Source organism: Acanthopagrus latus, chromosome 11, assembly GCF_904848185.1.
Source record: "Acanthopagrus latus isolate v.2019 chromosome 11, fAcaLat1.1, whole genome shotgun sequence".
Taxonomy (NCBI): Eukaryota; Metazoa; Chordata; class Actinopteri; order Spariformes; family Sparidae; genus Acanthopagrus; species Acanthopagrus latus.
The window spans coordinates 26,293,941-26,314,728 of NC_051049.1; the positions used below are offsets into that span (position 1 = coordinate 26,293,941).

Genomic DNA, 20,788 nt, shown 5'->3' on the forward strand with positions numbered 1-20,788 from the left:
GACAGGTTTTTTGTGTGTCATTATGAAGTAAATACTGATTGGACAATTTAACAGATACAGAATAATGACGCCATCTGTGTTTACATTGGTTCCTTGTCAGTCGCAATTGATTGAATGAATGAATGAATAAACTCCTGTTTTGTCCTGTGTTGATGTTATTTGTGACTCTGAGGAAACAGAAACAATCCAGCACCAACAATGACTCCATTATGGTGTGGAAATGCAGTAAATGACTAAATACGACAAGCCCCGATGCCCCCTGGTGGTCTCTTCTGCCTTTCGAGGACATTTAGGAGCTGGTATCAGCAGCAGTGTGAGTCCAGTAGTCAAGTATACGGTATTGGTTTCTAGCAATGATCTCAGCAGCAGGTGTATAGCTAATAATGATGCGCAGGTCAACCCATTATCAGCAGGACCCGGGAACAGCCCTGTGGGTCAGGCATGGTTTGGATTTAGCTTTACAAGAGGAGATTACAGGTCAATGACTGAGAAAACAGTGGTAAGAATAACTTTATAACTTAGAAAGACTGACAGAAACATATTGTACTATAGTCCACTTTGCACTTCCTTTTTCTCTTGCTATCAATCTCAGTTACAAGCACACACAAACACACACACACACACACACACACACACACTCTCCATGCTGGCTCGGACGGGGCTGTGCATCCACAACACACACATCCAGCTCAGCTGGCCTTGTGCTCAAGGTGGATTGAAATGGGTTGAATCCTGGGAATCCAGAGTAGGCCTACACGTGGCTACTTTTTTTGATGTTACTATGTGAAGAAAACGTTTGTGTATATCTGAGACTGCGAGAGTGTTCATATTCTGCAATATTCAACAATAATACTTTAATTTAATATTCATTTTATTTATTCATTTGTTTCCCCACTACTGTGAGTGGATCACAGCACTGCTGAACACAACAACGCTTACTTTTGTCTTATTCCTCAGTCTAAACATCTGTAGTGCAGACCGGCCTGGATATGGGTCATAAAAAACCTTGATCCACACATCAGTGATAGTTTCTGTAAGCCTGGAGGTAAAAAAAAAATGTAGTTTATCAATCAGTTACCAACTGAACTGCTTTAAGGCACTGAACTTTATCAATCATTGAGGTCGAGTAAGTTTCAGTCAAGAGTGAAAGGTTGTGGCTATTTCCCGGAAGCAACACATAAATGTCTGGACCTGATACATACCAAACCTATTACAGCCTCAGCTACTGATGAATGCCCTCCTTGCCAGGAGGAGGACAAAGCTTAATGTTACACAAGCTAACAAAGTGAATGTAAGAAATAAAACAAGATCGACAAGACTGATAATTTACAACACATCCATCCAGTGCTGGTGTGGTGCTACAACAAAAGGGCAGAAACTCTCTGCTGACTATAAGCTCCAATGCTGGAGGCACCTACGAAACCATCTTAACATGCAGGAACATCGATCCTCCTTAAACCTTCACGATCACTCCAACCAGCTGCGGAGCTCCATCCCCTCAGACTGGAGACTTTTCAGACAACACATTCATGAGCACACGCACAGGCTCATCAGGCACACTGTGTCTCGTAATGCACCCGCGTCTCCCGCTGAAAAAGAGGCTGTGCGTCAGTCGATGGCTTCCTGACGGCTCAGATGAGGCACGTTTTCTGAATCAGGAGAAAAACCTTCCAACGCGGCGAGACGAGCTCAGCCTCTAATCAGCGCTCTCTGCCAGGCCGAGGGAACAGAGGGAAGAGAGGCTCCCCGGTGTGTCTCAAAGCTTATCAAAGCATTCACAACAAAGGAGCACAGACGCGCACACACACACACAGACACACACACACACACACACACACACACACACACACACACACACACACACACACACAGACACACTCATTCATAGTATTTGCTACACACAAAAACTGGTTGCAAGATCCTCATGGGCACTTTAAACCCATTGACACCAAAAAAGTACGGTTGTCACGCCAAGGCACACTGCAGATGTTAGCATTAAGGGTGCAGGATGTAGTTTTAGGGAGGAAATTTTAATCAGAGGGGAAAGCTCTTCATTGATTGATTTTTAAAATTTTATTCAAACAGTCCAAATAAACAAACACTTTTGATCACTGACCTTAAAGGACAAAACAGTTTCATACTGTTTTACTTTGTTTATATGTGGCAGACCCTGCCACCTTTCTAGCTTCAAACTGCGTTCTGAGACATTATTGTCCTCTGAGAACAGCTTGATTATTCAGCTATGGAAAAAAATGAACATTTCTAAGTTTGTATTATCACCTCATTAATATTGTAAATATTTTGTATTAGTGTATCGTTTGAATTTCCTCTCTAAAACTACATTGTCCCTAATTTAAATGTACTATAGGTCAAAGCAGCGACAGCAACTACAGCCAACAACAGCCAGGAGATGAAGGGCAAGAAATACCCAAGACTCCCTTATAAGAACCACAGTTTTGTGAGTTGTTGAGTTGGGAGATTTGGGAGTTGGGAGATTTGTCAGATGCTGTACACAATTTTTTTTTTTTTTTCTGATGTTGGTCCTTCTTGTAAAATTCAGCTCATGTTGTACATTGAGTCTACATGACTTGGATCTGCCTGTTTGTCACCGTTAACAGAGACTCCAGTCTTCAGTGTAGTTAAGATAGTTCACTGATAAACCAGAGAGAACTGTCAAGTAACATTAGGCCTCATGATCAGAGAAAGTTTTTATATGTGAACAACTGGAACCAACGTTTAAACAGGATAGAGCAGACATTGAGGGTGCCCCAGTAGCTTGATTAGTCTCGACACATGTACAGACGCTGTGTCCTCGCCACAGTGGCCCAAGATTCAAATCTGACCTGTGGCCCTTTGCTGCATGTCATCCTCTTCACCTGTCTTTAATAAAGACAAGAAAAGGTCAAAATAATAATAAAAGTGATAACAATAACACATACACACCGCCAGCATTCAACACATCCTGGAAACTTCCCTATTCTTTCCATGTTACATGTGCAGGTCTCATCAAAAATACACCTGAAAATGATCTGTGGACAGTTGCTAACGGCAAAGCAAGACTAAGATGAAATGTCAGTTTTTAGGGAATGAACACAGTCAGTAGTCTGCTTTAAAGTGACAATTTGTTTGCTGGTGACTTCAGTAATTCAGTTTAGTAGCTGAATTCCAGAAATTTATACTTTAGTTCGTCCACAGACCTTCAAACTGTATTCAGCCGTAAGTGATACAACAAGAGCAGAAGACTGTGGGAATAATAAGATCGGCATTTGAGGGGTTTATTTAAAATCCATGCAGCTGCACTGAGATAAACACATTCTAATGCTTTGGCAAGTACGGCAGCGAAAAGTCACCGCTCCTGATTGATATAAATTTCACACAAGTGGCTGCTGAGGCAGAACAGTCAAAGATCATCATTGCCAGCCCAGTGCTGCGGCCACCTCTGTAATGTGTCTTCAGCTGATCCTCATTCTGCTGAAATGCAATGTCCCCGCTGAGGTTAGCGACCATGAAAGGACCCTTGAGTCAGACCCTGACCTGCTGGGTCCACAGCTGAACGATTACGCATCCCTGAGACGTGTGACATGAATCCTGATCAGTATGAGCTGCTGTGTCTCCTTCACTGCCATCCAGAAGGGAATATAGCCTCTCAGATTGTCACCTAAGGACAAAAAAGGCCCCCTGCTGGACTATTTCCAAGAATCCAGGAACATTTTAGGACCTTTACCTGTATTTCCAGCATGGGGCTCATGACCCAAAAAGCACCCCTGTTTTTAGAGTGGTACCTTCTTCACTTTATAGTGAATGTGTCTGAGTGGTCTCCAGTTGTCACATCATATCATATTAGAACTAAAGGAACATTAATTGACATGTTTTGCATGAGTGTTTCCATTTTACAGTAGTTTATTCCTCTTAAAATGTTGTACTTCCTTACTACCCTACTGGCCAAATATCAGGGCCAGTAATGTTCTGATCAATGATTTTTTTCAGTCAGATTGCAGATAAAATAAACTAATTTAAGAACAAAATATCATGACTCTGCAAGTAGTAACTACTGCATATCAAATAAATGTGTTGAGCAGAAGTTTAGAAAAATGAAAAAACTGCAGTAAAGTTACTTTGTAAGTACAGTATTACTGTACGGAGTAAATTGTACTTATATTTAGTCCATCACTGATTGTTCAGTCAATATTTTTTTCAATTCGACTGCAAATGTATATCTCTCCAAATACTGATTATCTGAAAAAAGCCACATCAGTGGACCCCTCATTGTTTTACTATAATAATATACATCATAGTATAATAATAACTATACCTATGGGTACATCAACATCATCCAAACATATGATGAGCCTCTAAAATATGATGTGAAAGATTAAACAACCAACAGCATATGACATGGATACAATTTGCTCTGAACTGCTGCTTTAATGTAAATGCATCTCTGTTAATGATCTAATAGTATTTAATAGTATACCACTGAAAGGGGTTTGTGTGCTTAATATGTATGATATACTAAGTAGGATTCCTGCAAATGCCTAAAATTGACAAGTTCCTTGTTATAGATCTTGTAGAGTCATGCACTTAAAGTTACTCCAAATGTTTCCAACAGTGTTCAAACCCGGAGAGATCCACAAGTTTACTGAAGGTAACGGTGTGTTTCATGAGGTTGCCTGCGGCTATAACTTCTGGGAGAGTCAGAGAGTGAGGAAGGAATTCAGAGAATGTGACTAAACTTAATAAGAATAAAACTTCAACATTATCTGGTGAACATTGGTGCCGGAATTCATGTCAGATTCTCTTCAGCAGTGGTGGTGGTTAAATTGTGTATTCACCAACCTGCAAAGCTAATCTCCAACAGCCCGATTACATTACTGGACATTAGCCTTAAAGTAGCAAACAGCAGCACGCACCAAGTGTGTGTTTGTGTTTATATTCAGGTCAACCTTAACTCGGCATGGACTTTTCTTCTCTCCCTTCTAGTAATGCTCCCATTTGCGCTCCAGCTCCAATCAGTAGTCAACATTACAGTCAATAAACACCTGACAATGGAGGCCACCTTGGTGTATGGCTGCTGCAGTCAGGGTGATAAATAGAAGTGAAGATAAAACCACTTTTTAATCCCAAAAATGTAAAAGTAATCTCTGCGCACTCGTCGGTATCTGGCTGTGGATCTAAGCATTCTCTGTTCCTAACCTAAATGGTTATTAGCCCTCCAAAGGAAACACAATAAGTGATGCACAAAGAGGCATTTTTTTTAGGTCTTTACTTGGTTCCTGAGTTTAATTTCTGCCTTTAGCCTCAGTTACTGAGACGTTTTGATTGAAAAGCACTGAAGCATGCTATAGCATAGCACCTCTATTGTGTGGCCAAGTCCATCAGCAAAATGTTAGTTTGTTAAACACCTAGCCTTTGTTCAGCCACACAGGCAGCCAGACTCCTGGAGAAGAAGCAGACAACACAAACTGGCAGCTCAGTCATCAGCTGGTGTCATAGCAGGTAAATGGAAGTCAATTCAAAAAAAGGGAGAGACTGCATCTTCTGCTGTTGTCCTCACTGCCATCAGAGGGAAAAAAAGACAAGGCCCTGGAGAAAGTCTAAGTGATGAAGTGCCAGCATGGATACAGCAGCCTGTGACTGAATAGCACAAAAAGTGGAAAGTGGGGAGGGTCAACTGCTCCCACTGGCAGAGTACCCACGTTTACCAGAACTCAAAACCATGTTGTAGCGAGCTACACCATTTCGAATAGGGGATTTATTTGAATGTGTGGCTGCACAGGTGTTATTCTCTGCCATTTCAAAAAGCTGAGGCACATTTGAATAATAATACAAAAATATTGCCTAGCTTTTAAGCATCTCATCCAATTGCTAGTCCCTCGGAGCCCGGAGTCTAAGCAGATTTCCACTAGCTCCCATAATCATTTGGTGCAGGATGTGGACAGAGCATTGGAACAGTGTGAAGCCAAATGTGTGAAAGGAAATGTGGAGGAAATGTGTTTTAAATTTAATCAGACTTTCACAATTTGTTCTCTGCCAATTTAAAGGTTTTTTGTTTTTTTTGTTTTTTTTGTTTTTTCTGAATGGAACCTTGTCTGCTGGCCTTGATTAGTGTTACACTAACACTTAAAGTGAAAATGCTACATGTTATGACCCAGCAGAGGAAGTGGAGGCTAAAATGGGTCAGACGTCTCAAATGTATCTAGATTTTTGCAATGTATATATATATAAAAAGTATTTATTCACAAAATGAGTGAATTATCTTAATGGAACTATGATCTGTGGGAGGTGAATACACCACTGCACTTGGTATTGATGTTAGTGACTGTAAGTAATGGTGTTGGTTATGAGGTACAAACAATACTTATTAAGATATTTGGATGATCACACACACTCTGCACATATTGCTACAACTGTTACTGACAAATGAACACCATGAGGGTTGAATGATTCAGGTTCAATTACAAAAGACTCTTTCAGCAGGCCAGTTCACAAATATACACACAGAAAGAACAAACAATTCATCTACATACATAATAAATAATGGGGCAAAAATAAAGAATGAAATGAAAATTTGGTCATTATCCACTCACCCCAATGCCCATGGACAGTCAGGGGAAGTTTCGTTGTCCACAAAACAGTAAACTTTAACATGTGTAGTGATCTTGACATATATTCTATATTTTAAAGCCTCAGCTCTCTCTCTTACATCTGTATCCGCACCAAAACATTAGGCCAATACAGCAATCCCATGTATTTTATTCATGAAATGCAGTTTTATGGTGTTATTTTGTATTTGACTTGTATCATATTACTGTTGGCAGGTCAGTCTTTTGCAGACCCACAGTGTGAAATGTGATTTCATAGGTTTATTTTTATTGAGAATATTTCTGCTACAATTAGGAAATCTTCCGTTTACATGTTGGCTCTCCTAAGCGCTGGCCAAAACCCACCTCATCATGACTGTTAATTACTGGCATTCAAAAGGTCCAAGAAGCTGCTTAATTGGCACTCCAGGGCAAAGAGTTAACAATAAATAAACCTTCAAGTTGATTTCTCACAAAGTGATAGCTCATTAACAAACAGCAGCGGGCACCATAATCTAATTCCCCTTGATGTATTCCACTTTGGCATGTGTGATCGGGTCATGAAAAGTGAATTGATGAGAAGTCTTGAAGGACAAATGAAGCTTTGGAGGCTCTCTTTCATAACAGGGCCGGCAAACTTTGAAGCGAGACTTTTAACAGAATGTCCTCAGGCTTGTACTTGTTCATTAAAGGTAAGGGACATCTATTTTTAATGGGACCAGAACTCTGTCAACAAGAATCCTTTTGATGTACATTAAAGAACTGCGATTTTGATTCCCTAAACATGAAAAGGGAAGCAAGGCAGCCTTTGGTAGGTTACATCATTAGATGTGAAAAAACAGTTTTCGGTCAGTGTCAGATATTCACCCCCGCCAGTTTTTAACAAGTTTTGAATGAAAGTGATTGTGATGGTGCCATCGACGTCTGACACTTTTTTTTATTTTTTACAGTTACTCTGGTTTACATTATGATATTAAGTTTTGCATTTGAGTGCACACATTCTGGTTAACTTTGAGTGAGTTTATCAGTTGTTCTGAATTGTTTATATATTGTACATTTTCTTTATCTCCACATGCTGCTGCTGAGTGTGAGACCGCTGGACAGGGGAACTCTGAGCTATGAAATATCTGAAAAAGGTAGCTGTTTTGGGGGTGTTTTTTTAATATTTCCGTTCATTATGTTTATTTCCACTTTGCTGTTGTTGGTAACTGGCTTAGTTAATATAGTGGTATGGAGTTAGGTTTGTGTATGGTAGCCTATGTATATATAGACACCTCGTTTGTGTTAGGAGGTCAGGTTTATTCAGTTCACACTTTTGTGACTACTGTTGACTAGATTGAGAACTATTTTGTTTATACTTTTCTCCTTTGCTCATATGTTTTAAACATTTTTGCAACCCTGTTTTGTTTTGCATTGACTGAACACTTGATTTGCAAAATGCAGCCTGGACTTTGTTCAAGATTCACCTTTGCACCTCATGTAAATACCGTAATTATCATATAGCTTATTTAATCTTTTCTATTCTATCTGACCTGTTTTGTGTCTGTGTAACTAACATGCTGACTTGTGTATTTAACCTGCTGACTTGTTTGTGTCTGTGTGTCTGTGTACAACCACTTCACGTGCCTTTGATTGCCCCCCGCGGACAAATAAAGTCCTTTGAATTGAATTGGATTGGATTGGATTGACCTTTCATGATTCTGGGTCGGCCTCCAGTGCCACCGTCAAGCTCACATGTGTGGTCTCAGCAGCTCCTGTAATGGATGGATCGCCATGAAATGTGGCAAACATTCATGTTCCTCTCAGGAGGAACTCACTACTTTGGTGATCCCTCCACTGTCCCACAGCTTCTTTATAGTCCTCACTTTTAACCTTTCCAGTTCCTTAGTGTACAAGTTAACGTCTGCCACATTGTCAGTAGGTACAGTAAGCATAGCATTGTATGAGCTCTACATAAGAGAAACTTGTTGAATGTGACTCTCAGATGGATTATATGTGCACGAGACCCATATTGTTCTTGTCATGTAATCTTGGGGGATTTTAACTTTAACTTCTCGGTCACAATTTGAAGAATTGCAACACAGGTTTGAGTTCTTCAGATCACGTCCTTCCTCAGCAATATTTCCAGGTGTTTTTTTTTCTCTTCTTTCATTTTATGACATTTTACCTTTTCCTTTTCAGTTTAGCTTGATTCATTCATTCCATTAAAGAAACCTGACTAATAATTTATTTCTCTCTGTGTTCTGTGCGCAACATTTTCCACCCTATTCAAAGCCTCAACAATACTCAATTAGATATTTTGCTGAAAAAAAAAATGCTTTGTGAATGGTGCAGCCAAAAGACTCTGTGATGGACAAAGAAAAGAAGCCCAGCATTCAGAGCGCACAAGGTAGGAGCAAGGATATTCTTTTGTGTCTGCCTTTAATACTGAGAAGATGAGCCTTAGTCTGGCAGACAGTGTGGAAGCGGCAAGGTTACACAGAGGTTCCATCCGAAAACGTTCACTCAGATACAATTTTAAAAGCCCCTCCTGTAACTAATCCATGAAATAGGCAAGATCCAGACAATCTCCTCACTGAAAGGCATGGGAAGGTTTGTGTTGTTCGTGTGTGTGTGTGTGTGTGTGTGTGTGTGTCTGAACACGACCCTGTTGGTGGGGGAAAGAGAGCGAGCGTGCAGATTTTCACACATCCGACACATTTACTGGATGTTCTCCAGGCTGAAGTCGCACCAGCAAACAAGTGGATTTGTGTGTCACTGATACCATTGTTTTCCTCTCACAGCCAATACGAGGCGGCTACACAGTTCCATGACACCTCAGATCCACTCGGGTCCACTGTAGCTACGTAGTTCTGAACCGAATTCGGGGAAATTGAGAGAAGGTAATGCGCACACACACACACCGAAGTGCACCCCCTCAGCAAGTCTCTCAGGCCAGCCTGATGTCTAAAACGTGACAGTCCGTGATGAATACTTGTGTAACTTCTAGATGTTAATATACAGTAACAACAATGTAGCTCACCTGCTGTTATCACAGTGGGGTGAAAAAAGTTTGAGGCTGGTGTTGCAGTGGTTGACGGAGAGCTGTAGATTAAGAGAAGTCTGAACAGTCACTTCTTTTTAAAATATATTTTCAAACAGCGACCACAGACCTGCGCAGGTCAGTCCAGATTAGAAAATTTAAAGGTGCATTGACTGGGTTGGGCATGAGGTGCCACATGTGAAAGGGTTCTTTTTTTTAAGAAAGAGGAGTGGAGAGAGGGGGGGACCAGAGATTTGGTGATTAAAGGAATAGTTTCTCTTCAGACAGGATGGAGGGCAGATTGGGCGTTGGGATGAACGAGGAGCGGTGCAGAACATATGGGCTGAGAGTTCAGCCGTGTGCACGTCAGGTTAGAAAAGTACGAATCGTCTGCGATTAGGCCCCATCACTTATTTTCAAGAGGGAAGGTGAAGTCGTGAGTAGTACAGCAAACCTCCCAAGTGGGGCCAAGGCGCTAGCAGCGGCAATCTGGATTTGATGAGGTGGACTCCCGTGAGCTGAACTGGGGCACTGGATATGATAAACTGGAGGTGAATGGGGCGGACGAGGGTCGCAACGACTCTGCACTGATTTGACGTCTGACAGCAGCAGAGACGAGATTTCAAGTTTGCCAGGAGCGACGCGATGTGGCTGGCTGAACTGAAAGAGTAAATGGACAAAGTCAGCTGATCTAGAAGCAGGAAAGTAGAGAGTATAGTGGATGAAGCACATGATAGTCTCCCTGACTGACCTTGCGCTGCACTTCATTTAGGAACTTTTGTGTATATCTTTTTAAGTGTAAGTTTGACAACAGCACACGAGTAAAGGCTTTCAGTCAGTTTGACTATTCATCAGAGCACGTAGTTGTTAGTGTGTTATTATGGGTGTGAAATGAACCGGATATTAAAGCATAACAGAGCACAATAGCAAACAAGCAGCTGTTTGACTTGCTGCCAACAGCTCAGTGTTTACAAATGGCGGTGATTCACCAGCTGAAATTTCCTCTTGAAGCAGTTTTGACTCAACATAAACTAAGAAGACAACACGTAGAACAAACGGCGCTTGTGCACCAGCAGTGTGGAGGATGAGGGACAGGCAGCACCGCTGCCCAGAGAGCCCTGGACACCGTCAAGGCGTGTGGGAGGGTAAGGACATGCAACAGCAGGGTGAGAGCAGCATCCATGCAGTGTCTCCTGGGGAGCTGTGTGGTAAACCTTTACTGTTGCATTCTGGGTCTGGAATCCTGATGGTGAGCATCACTGTCCCCAGTGAAAATCAACAAACAAAAATCACTGCCCCCTGGTGTGCTGCTTTAATTGTGTTGTTGGATTGCTCCATTTCTTTTGTAATCCCTTGTTCTCAGTTCTAACAGGGTTTACTGTAAAGTAAATGTCAAATGAAGAAAAATGTGAATTTCTATTGAAATCCTGCGTGATTTTTATGCGCATTTGGAGTTCAGACACAGATTGAAACACACATTTAACCAAAGTAAGTACAAGGCTGGCAATAGTCCGCCATCAGGGTACTGGCAACACATCCTGTTTATAGAACAAAACCAACAACGTGTTAGTCTGTCTGTCAGTACTGTTGTTTCCTCCAGATTCATAACAGGTCACAAATATATAGTTTGATTTTGAAAAAAGTAACTGTACAGCTGCTATAGCTGGCAAGCTCTGGTCTGCAAAGGAAGCTGTGTTATTTGCTCAATGTTTGAATGAAAAATACCTAAAAAAACAGCCGAGAGGTTAAGATCACTGACTTGAATTAGTGAGCCCTCAGCTGAGGCGAAGCACAGCTGACAGCTTGCTGCTGGTGTCAGTGCCCTTAATTATGTGTAACTTAAAGACGTAATATAATTTAAACGAGTGAGTTCTATAAAAAAATCACCTGAAACATGTTTATTCCTTACGGCATTACAAAGTGGGCTCTAATGGGGATTGACTCACTTTTGGAGCCAGCCTCTAGTGGCCTTCAAAGGAAGTGCAGTTTTTGGCTTCATAACTGAGGCCCCAGAAGTTAATTAGACCGTCCTCCATGAAGTCACAGAAGAGGACCCACCATGTTGCACTGCTGTGTTTCTTCAGTAGCCCAGAATGGGAGGCCAATGTTCATTTGAATCAAGCAACAGATGACTGTAGTTTAATAACACTCTGATTTGAAACATGTGCCAAGGATAAAGACAAATTCTTCATATTATTTCAGTATTATGAGGAAATCATGAATATTTGACGGCAGACCGCAGTGGAGGCGGAGGCCGTGACTCTCTCTGGTGGACTCTGTTTTGAGTGACATCTGCTGGCTTTCCAGGGAGAGCTCGAGCATACTCTGGGAGCGATATCTTCGGGAAATAAATTCAACTCCTTCAGCTCACACAGGGGGCTCCTGGAGTTCAAGAGGTCCCGGTAATTTCCCCCTGCTGTGGAGAGAACTGTGGACCATCAGCGCTCACCTGCCGCAGAAACAGGAGACGGCGTGGCTGCCGACAAAAGCAACAGACATCTGTACATCTCTGGAGAAGAGCACACAGCTGTTAATTACTGATGAAGGACACACTGGGATTTCAGACTCAAGGTCGATTAAATGAGAGAAAGAAACACAAACAGGACCAAAAAAAAAAAAGAAAAGAAAAGCCCAGTGGATACATTAGCATGCAATTAAACCAGACATAATGAAGGTAATATTATTGATTTAATTAAGATAAAGTTAAATTACGTACAGCCGGTGAGAGTTCCATGTAAGGACAAGATTTAAAGAAATACATTTTGCAGCTCTCATTAATACTTCCTGCTGTAATGAAACTGAGTAATTGATTAAAAATGCTTTCAAACGGAAGAAAAAGACTGAGACCGCAAAAGATGACGATTATCAATTATTGGTGAGTGTCCTTGATACTCTTTTGATTTAACAGAATACCATTTAGTAAAGTAAACTAATTTCTGAATTCTGAATTTCTGAATATACGCAGCTTACTGCACATATTCAGGCTCCCCATGATGCATTGCGTCTCCTCAGACTGAAAGGCTGTGTGGCAGACATTTGAGGAAAGAGTTGAGGTGTCCTTCATACAACGCCGCTGCTGTATCAGGTCTAAAGGGTGGATTCATGACAGCGAGGTACATGCAGCACACACAGATGACACAATACATGTGGCAGTATTGTGGCGATATACACAGCAATGTTCTACCACATGCGGGGAAGAAGAATCCAGGAAACACAGGTGCAAACACTGCAGGATTTTAAAATGTTGCACCAGGAAGGATATTCAGTCGACGTGTTATTTCGACCTCCAGGATACACACAAAGTGTTTTGATGGGAAACACTTCACGTAAACCAATCTTCTTTTGTCAGGGAGAAAACTGCACAGGGCACCTTTAATGATCCTTCAGTCTTAATCTGTGGGATTAGCAGGATGTGCAACAGCAATGATCGGATTAAGCCTTTCCTCCCACACGTGTCTGTGTTTCAAACCTGTTCAAATTCAAAATTTATTGTTACCACTGGCAACCGTATCCACACCCTGAGGGTATCATTAATGTTGTTGATAAAGGAAAATAATTCTGATTTCAAAATGTTAGTGAATTCATCTTCAGTTATGATAACAAGACTTGTTTAATGCTCCAGGACTGTCCCTCAAATATTCTTAGCACCAAAAAGGCCGCAGTGACACAGATTGTTAATAGTTGCGGACATTTATGTTAGAACTTTAGTGACTAGTTACATTGAAGATCAATGCATTAGTGTTTTAAATAAAAATATAAGATCTTTTGTAAAAAAAAAAAAAAACAACAAAAAAACCTCTGCCATTAAACTACCAAAAAATACTTCATTCTGCATCTTAAATCAAACCAAAGTTTAGTTTCTGAATTAATGATAACATTGTAGGGAAAAGACCCCCTTACGTCTTTTGAACCATCCAGATCCAGAAGAGCAATAATGTAGGCAGCACTTCCTGAGATTGGCCATTGTTTGCAGTTTTCAGCCTTTTTCTGCAGGAGGGTTGTTGGTTCAGGGAATGGCATCAATAAAAGCGCTCTTACCTATTCAGTGCTGGCCTTGGGGACTTTTAACAAAAAAACCTGGCAAGGACAGCATAGATATTCACACTTTTTTCTTGAATGTATTCATATTAAAAAGGTGGTCGTTTTCCTTAAATACATAATTTATGAACCCAAGAATGGCTTTAAAGATGAGTTTATATCAGCGCCGCAATCTGCTGGAGGTTAAACTGAACTCAGTACACAAAGAGTGATGAAGGTAAGAGCCTTGCTGCTTGTGACATATCTCTGGATGAAACAGTATTCTTTATACAGCATGTATACAGTATGCATGCAGGCAGACTGTAGCTATTTAGTATGTAGCAAGATCTTTTCCTAAATCTCACCAAGCAGTCTCTTTGCCTAAACCTAGTGGAACCAAGACAACCGTTTGACAACATCAATAACATTCCAAAAGTCATAATACGTCACGGTGAGCGAACTGTTCGTCAGCACACTTAAATTTTAAATTGCCAACAAAGATCTCGCGTCTCCACTTCGTGTGCACTTTACTTACAGAGCACAACTGAATGTTCCTCAAATGTGTTTGGAGAGCTTGTGACACAGCGCTGACATTTTTCAATTCCCTGGTGATAAAACGAGAGCAGACAGTCAAAACACTTTATTGAGGAAGAATAACTCCCCTGCCACGTAATTAAAAACATATTCCTTGTCATCAGAGTGAACCACTTTGAAATGGGTCACCCACGCTCCAGTGAAACACTCAAACACAATAATTAGGGGACCAATTGTGGATGAAACTTAACATTTGAAGTCAGAACGCAGAATTGTATCCTCCCTCAACCTTAACGTTTCAAAATCTCTCTCATTTCCTCATCAGATTTTATGCAACTTTATTAAGGAAAAAGAAATTGCTGATATTACTGCAAGTACTGGACGCATGTGTGGAATCTGGACGTACGGTGGACAGCAGTGGTGTGAATGATAGTGATGATGGAGATGAATTCAGATGTCTGACCTCTGGACAGATGCACTGGGTGGCTAACTCATCTTCAAGAGAGATGTAATGTCTTTTATCGTCTTTACTGAATACAACATATTCTTTTCAGGGCCTCTCCAAGCGGTGGTGCTCGAGCAGATCAGAGAGACTTTACAACAAGTTGAGAATTACCGAGAGAAAGACACCTTTGATAACCTGTCTAATCTCTTACGGCCCCCCCTGCAGAGCGCTTATATCTGATCTGTGCATATTTCTAAGGGGGAATGTAAATTGGGGAACAGTGAGCCCACGTGCATCCCCGCAGTCCTCACATGACCAGTGATCCACTGAAGCACATGGGATATTAGTATTCAAATTGAAGCTTTTATAACACTGCTGGCGGAAACTTAAAGCCTGTGCAGGGAGACGACTGTTTCAAGGATTTTCTTTTTTTCTTTTTTTTGAAAGGGCTCGGTAATGTTTCTTCCCGCTGAATGAGCCCACTCCCATTTTGCTTCTTTGTTTCCCGGTGCAGACTTTGCTTTCAAATCACTTCAAATTAATTTCCAACTGTCTTGTTTTCAGTCGTTTTCCATGTGCAGTGGGATTGCATAATTTGACAGATTTAAATTCTTTCGTGCACCCCGTGGGGATGGGGGGAGGGACAGCCTCATTAGAGTGACAGATAAACCGCAAATACTAGAGCGGTTGATAAAAGGCTTGCAGAAAAAAATAATTACCCTTAAAAAAAAAAAAGGAAAAAGGAGTGGGGAAAACAACAACTGCACTCCCAGGAAACGGATCACAATGCGCTGGCTTCTTAAATATAGCAGCACAATGCTGTCACGAGAGACAGACTGAGTGGTTGGCAAAGCCTTACTAAAACTGCTCGATGAGAATTTATTTTGACTGTTGGTAAAGTTATGAGTCTGCATACCGAAATGGAACAAGGTCCAGGTGCTAATGAGTGATGATCAAAAACACATTCTGCCGCTTGATTTGCACTCATTATTCCGTGACAGACATTCTCATCACAGGGGATGAGCCATCATTTCTTTTTTCAGATCATGTCTTTCGTGGCTGTCTGCTGTATTCCTTCTGCCCTGTAAAGGAACTTGCAGGCCTCTCCCCCCGCTACACGTTGTTTGACTTCATTTCAGTAATGGCTGTCACAATGATGAGTGGCCGTCAGCACGGACATGATGTGGCTGAGGTTTGCATCATCCAAGAAGCAGAATATGGTCATTAAACTCAATTTCCCTCTGTTTGGTCTTCATTTGAAGTCTCAGTCTATGAATCAGAGGCAACGCTGCTTAAGCTGAGTCAGACTTAAGAGAGCGCTCGGATCATTAGGGCAACAGTCCTCTTGTCTCTCTAAGTGCTGTATCGTAGGCAACTGAGCGTGTTTCAGTGGCTTGAAGATGCTTCCGCTCTCAACCAAGAGGCTCCTTCAGTTCTAACTAACTGAAGGGGAGTTGCAGGCTTTTAAATTCTGTGTGGAAGTGTCCTTAGGACACTAGAGTCATTAGGGCCACTTGTGGGTAGATGACGTAACAGGCCTTCATGTAGGTTGCTAGGGCTAGGTAAGCCCAGGTGTGAATGGCTGTTAAGCTGCCTGGGGAGAGAACTCAGTACAGCATTGTAGGAGGATGATAAGTAATGCTGTAGGCCACCTCTTCATCTCTGTTCAAAGACGGTCGTTCCAGTGTTTTACTCCTCCTTCCTACCATCTGTCTTCTCTGGCCAAAATGTTTACACTGTTCTCAAAGGAGCCTCAATATTGAGGTGTAAACCTGGGCTCACCTAGAACCTAGCAACCCGCATGAAGGCCAGTTTGGTCAACGATCCACAAGTGGCCCTAACCAATCTGTAACTCAGAGCTCACACGGGTCCTTAACAGCTCTATAAAGATACTCCCAGACAGAGTTTAAAAGCCTGCAACTTCCCCCAGTGAGTTAGAGCTGAAGAAACCTCTTGGATGAGAGGTGAAATGCCTTTCGAGACACTGAAACACATCCAGTAGCCTACGATACAGCACTTACAATGACCTGGATGACTGAAAACCTCCATCAACAGTCCCCTTATCTCCTATAGGCAAAAGTTAGCATGAATGCATGAAATATTCCATTCAAAATCAGTCATTCCCTGTGGGCTTGAAATGTTGAGACTTGGCCCTTTGTAGTTTGCGCCTTCATGGGACTGCAGCATTTGTCAGCTTGGATTTACACCCGTTACAATATCTGCCAATGGTGACCGAGAGCAGTGGATAACGCTGCAGGAGTGGCTTGAGAAATTCATTGGAATGTTTTGATGCCATATTTTGGTCTGTTGCCTCTTATCGTTAGTGACACATAGCAAGCCTATGGGGGTGAGTGCTTGACACTGAAAAGAAAGATTATTAAAGTATTCCTTTAGAAGAAGAAGAAAAAGAACGGTCAAAACTGAGGCTGATCGGATTGTAGAAACCAGCACGAGCAAGCTACATTTTTGAAACTATCCAACTGGAAAAGTGTCAGCCTCTCTCTCCAGGACTCCTTCCAGAGCCACTCCTCCAAAACAAACTCACACTGGCCAGCAGGCAGATGTGTTTCAGTGCCTAATTCACTTCGTTCAACAAGCTCCTGTGGCTTTTAAATGTAATGAACAGAGAAATAAACAACCCTGCTAAATGCCATGTAAACACAAGCAAAATAGAGCTGCAAAGCCTACCCAGCAAGCCTGCGGCAGTTACACCTCACTGCTGCAGGTGTGTCAGACAGTCAGTGGCCACTTTGACGGACTTTGCCCAAAGGATTGCGTTGCCCCCGCTGCCGCCATCTTGTGGCTGACGGCTGTCAGCCAAGGCTATCTGCTGGACCAACTCCAAAACTTAAGTATGATTCATTCACACATCAGAACATGTAAATAAAGAGCCCAGATCAAAAGAAAACAAAAAAAAAAACAGCAATAGCAATAGCAATCCTATTAAAAAGGGAACCTTCAAACCATCCTCGAACATCCCAAATCCACGAAAATAACGCATGAACTTGATGATCCTGATCCTTTTGAAAACTGGTAAATTAATCATGTGATTTAATATGAAATGATCATATGTTAAAGTAAGAAGTCAGCAAAGAAGGCAGGAAAAATTGATAGTAAGACTTCTGCACTGCACAGCAGCCGAAACTGAAGACTGCTTTTGATTAATTCACAGCCTCCACTTTCACAGCCTGCTTTTTTTTCTATTTGGGGATGATGTGGAGATTATGTGAAAGCTGTCAGATGGAATCAGGTTAGTCACTAGCGAGCTTGCCGTTCGTAGCTGTGACTGTGTCGTGGTGACACATACTGTACCACAGAGGGCTATCTCACACTGATCAGACCTGGCACTTTTCTCATGATTGCAACATATAGCGAATCAACAGAGGCGAATGCGACAAATGCAAGACGAGGGTGTGGAAGTAGGTACTGCATGTGATACATTTCACACTTCCAATCTTTAATCATCAGCAAAAAAATGGAATTTCAAGCACAGCGCTGGGCGGTCACCAGCAGTCAACCAGCAGTACAAAGAGGACTCCGACAGGGACAGTACTGTATGAGACCAGTTGGTGCGCAGTCTGGGCAGATGTTGGTAGCGGTTTATACAGATGTTTGTCCCGCTGTTGGTGATTTAATTAAAACATCCACTGCAATGACTGCTCGATAAGTTATAACAGCAGGAAGACAGACCCTGGATGTACATATATATGTATTACAGTGTCTTTATGATGTGCTTGGCGCTCCTAAGTTAACATATATGCACCGTGGCACTGACCGTCTCCACTTCATCGACTGATGAGAGGATGAACATTATTCTTTCATAGTGTATATTCCATTTGTTCGTTCATGATCCTTCTTTAATTTGCTTTTTTGATGGAGATAAAAGGAAACAAGATGTGGGGGAAACATACATGCTAATAACATGAAACACTTATTAATGATCATGATTTGATATTAAAAACCTAGGAGTAGAGATTCTTTGAGATTAAGTAGGCTACTATCTACAGAAGAGTACATTTTGGACTAATTAATCAGCAACACAAGTCAAAATTAATTCTATTGTTAATTGATAATTTATTAATCAGTCAATACCCAGTTTGATGTGTGTCAGATGGGGGCCTTTTTATTTCATGTGCCTACCTCACTGACTGTTCAATTCACTTCAATAAAGTAAAAAGTACAGGACAAAGGTTTCCGGTCCATTTTCTAGAGAGCTGATAAAAGCTGGATAAACAGTCGGCCGACTGAATCACTAGACCAGGGCTGCCCACAACTGGAAGGCAAAAATGGAATCTTAATGGTGGGCCATGGGCAAAAAGCAAACACATATTGTAGGGTTTTGTATTGTCTTGTTAAGTACGGTCCTAGAGTTCCCTTAATTACCTGACTTCCTGGGCAAAGTGTAAATGCAGTGAAACAATTAGGCATTCTACATAGAGCATACAAAAAAAAAGACATGTCATGTCATATATGTGTTTTACAAGAATTCTGATATTTTTCACTAGAAACATTTGTCACGGTGGCCACGGTGATGCTTGCGAAGACCAACTTTGGCCCACAAGCCCCACTTTTGGCAGCCCTGCCTGGGATGTTCCGTACAATAGCGTGTTTTATGATTCAAATGAACACAAAATAATTTGAATCGGGCACCAAATGAAGCATTCTTGCTAGCCACACCTCTACTTTACATTTCAAGCGAAAATTTCTAACAAACTGCGTTTCAAAGAGGCCTGATAACTCATTCGTGCCTGTCAGGACAAATCACAGCAAGCACTTGACTGGGAGGAGATCCATTTTTAAAAACACACTCAATAAATCTGATGTAACATAATTGATAATACATTGGGGAGCCGCACACAGTTGGGCTGCCACATGATGCAGACTACGCCTCGCAATTAAATTCTCATACCGTAGTGCTGAGTCAACAATCATGACCAGAGCCATCCATCCACTAATAAGCCCTGGGTGCATAACAAATGAGTCCGCATTAGATAGAGAACGTTGTGTTTGACACATGAAAGGGTGTCTCACTGTTTCTCAGGACTAATTGTCTCTCATTAGTATGAAAAGCATGACATGATGTGGTTTTGCAGCAAGGCAGCGAGTGTTGGTGGAGCTGTTTACCCATGTGGTTGCTGCTATTATTGTTGTTTTATTTTGTTTTTTTGTTCTCTATTTGTACTATTTTTTTTAGGAGTGAATAATGATGAAAGTCACTTCAAGAACCCCATGTATGATAGAAAAGTCTACTGCCTATCCAAATGATATCAATTATATGTAAAGTATTACATTTTAACAAGACATTGTTGGTATTGCATAATTACTTGAATTAAGCAAATCTAAAATACAGAGAAAATGTATGTTTTTTCCTGTGTTGCGACCTTTATTTTAGATGTCAGAGGTATAAACTGTGCAACAGCTCAGCAATTGCAGTGTCAGGCATCAGAGACAGACAGAATGACAGCCAGAGCTGGTCCTGTCGCCTTTCAGGGCACGCATCCTCCTACTGAAGTGCCATTTAGCAAACTACTGAATCTCTACCCCCTCCAGGGTTGTGTTCTGTAGCTGAGCCTGACCTTTGACCTCCCCGTGGATATTCTTGTGCTTGTTCTTTCTCTTGCTGTGAGGATCAACATAATGTCAGGGCTAGAATGCCTTTGCACAACACACGGAGTGCAGCTACACTTTTTAAAATATATGTAACAACATCAAATGTTACAAGCAGCACAGAGTCGTAGAGGAGGACAAACTAGACGGAGGCAGACTGACCAATCAGAGGACACAGTCTCCCCGGGAATTATTAAAGCAAACAATTTATGTCCAGTGCTTTCATACACCAAAGTTGGAAGTAAGGGTGTGGTAGTTGGGGTGGTGGTGTCATGTTGGAGAGTTTGCATCCCATCAACCTCCCCATTGAAAACTGATTTATGGTAGATGCATGAGGCTAACCACAGCCCCCCCTGTAGATAGCTATAGTGTAGGTTTTAATCTATAATTTAGAATTGGATGTGTCCCGTGATGAATCATACATGATCGGGTCTTACGGCGCTCTAATTACATTCCCCACAGAAACTGTGTTTACATTTCATGGACACAAGCAGCAGAGGAAAGGACCGGGCAGGAAAGTCACTGTATTTAGATTGGTATCGTTCACTATGACAGAAGGAAACTAGAAAATGTGCTTTCAAA

The 20,788-nt window shown here is 41.5% G+C and overlaps 1 long non-coding RNA gene across 1 annotated transcript; it reads left to right on the forward strand.

Moving 5' to 3' along the window:
• The first annotated feature begins 8,344 nt into the window (after positions 1–8,344).
• Positions 8,345–9,671, forward strand: LOC119028843. Its single transcript, XR_005077820.1, has 4 exons — positions 8,345–8,709; positions 8,856–8,970; positions 9,365–9,463; positions 9,619–9,671. It is a non-coding gene; the product is annotated as an uncharacterized LOC119028843 (long non-coding RNA).
• The last annotated feature ends 11,117 nt before the right edge of the window (positions 9,672–20,788 follow it).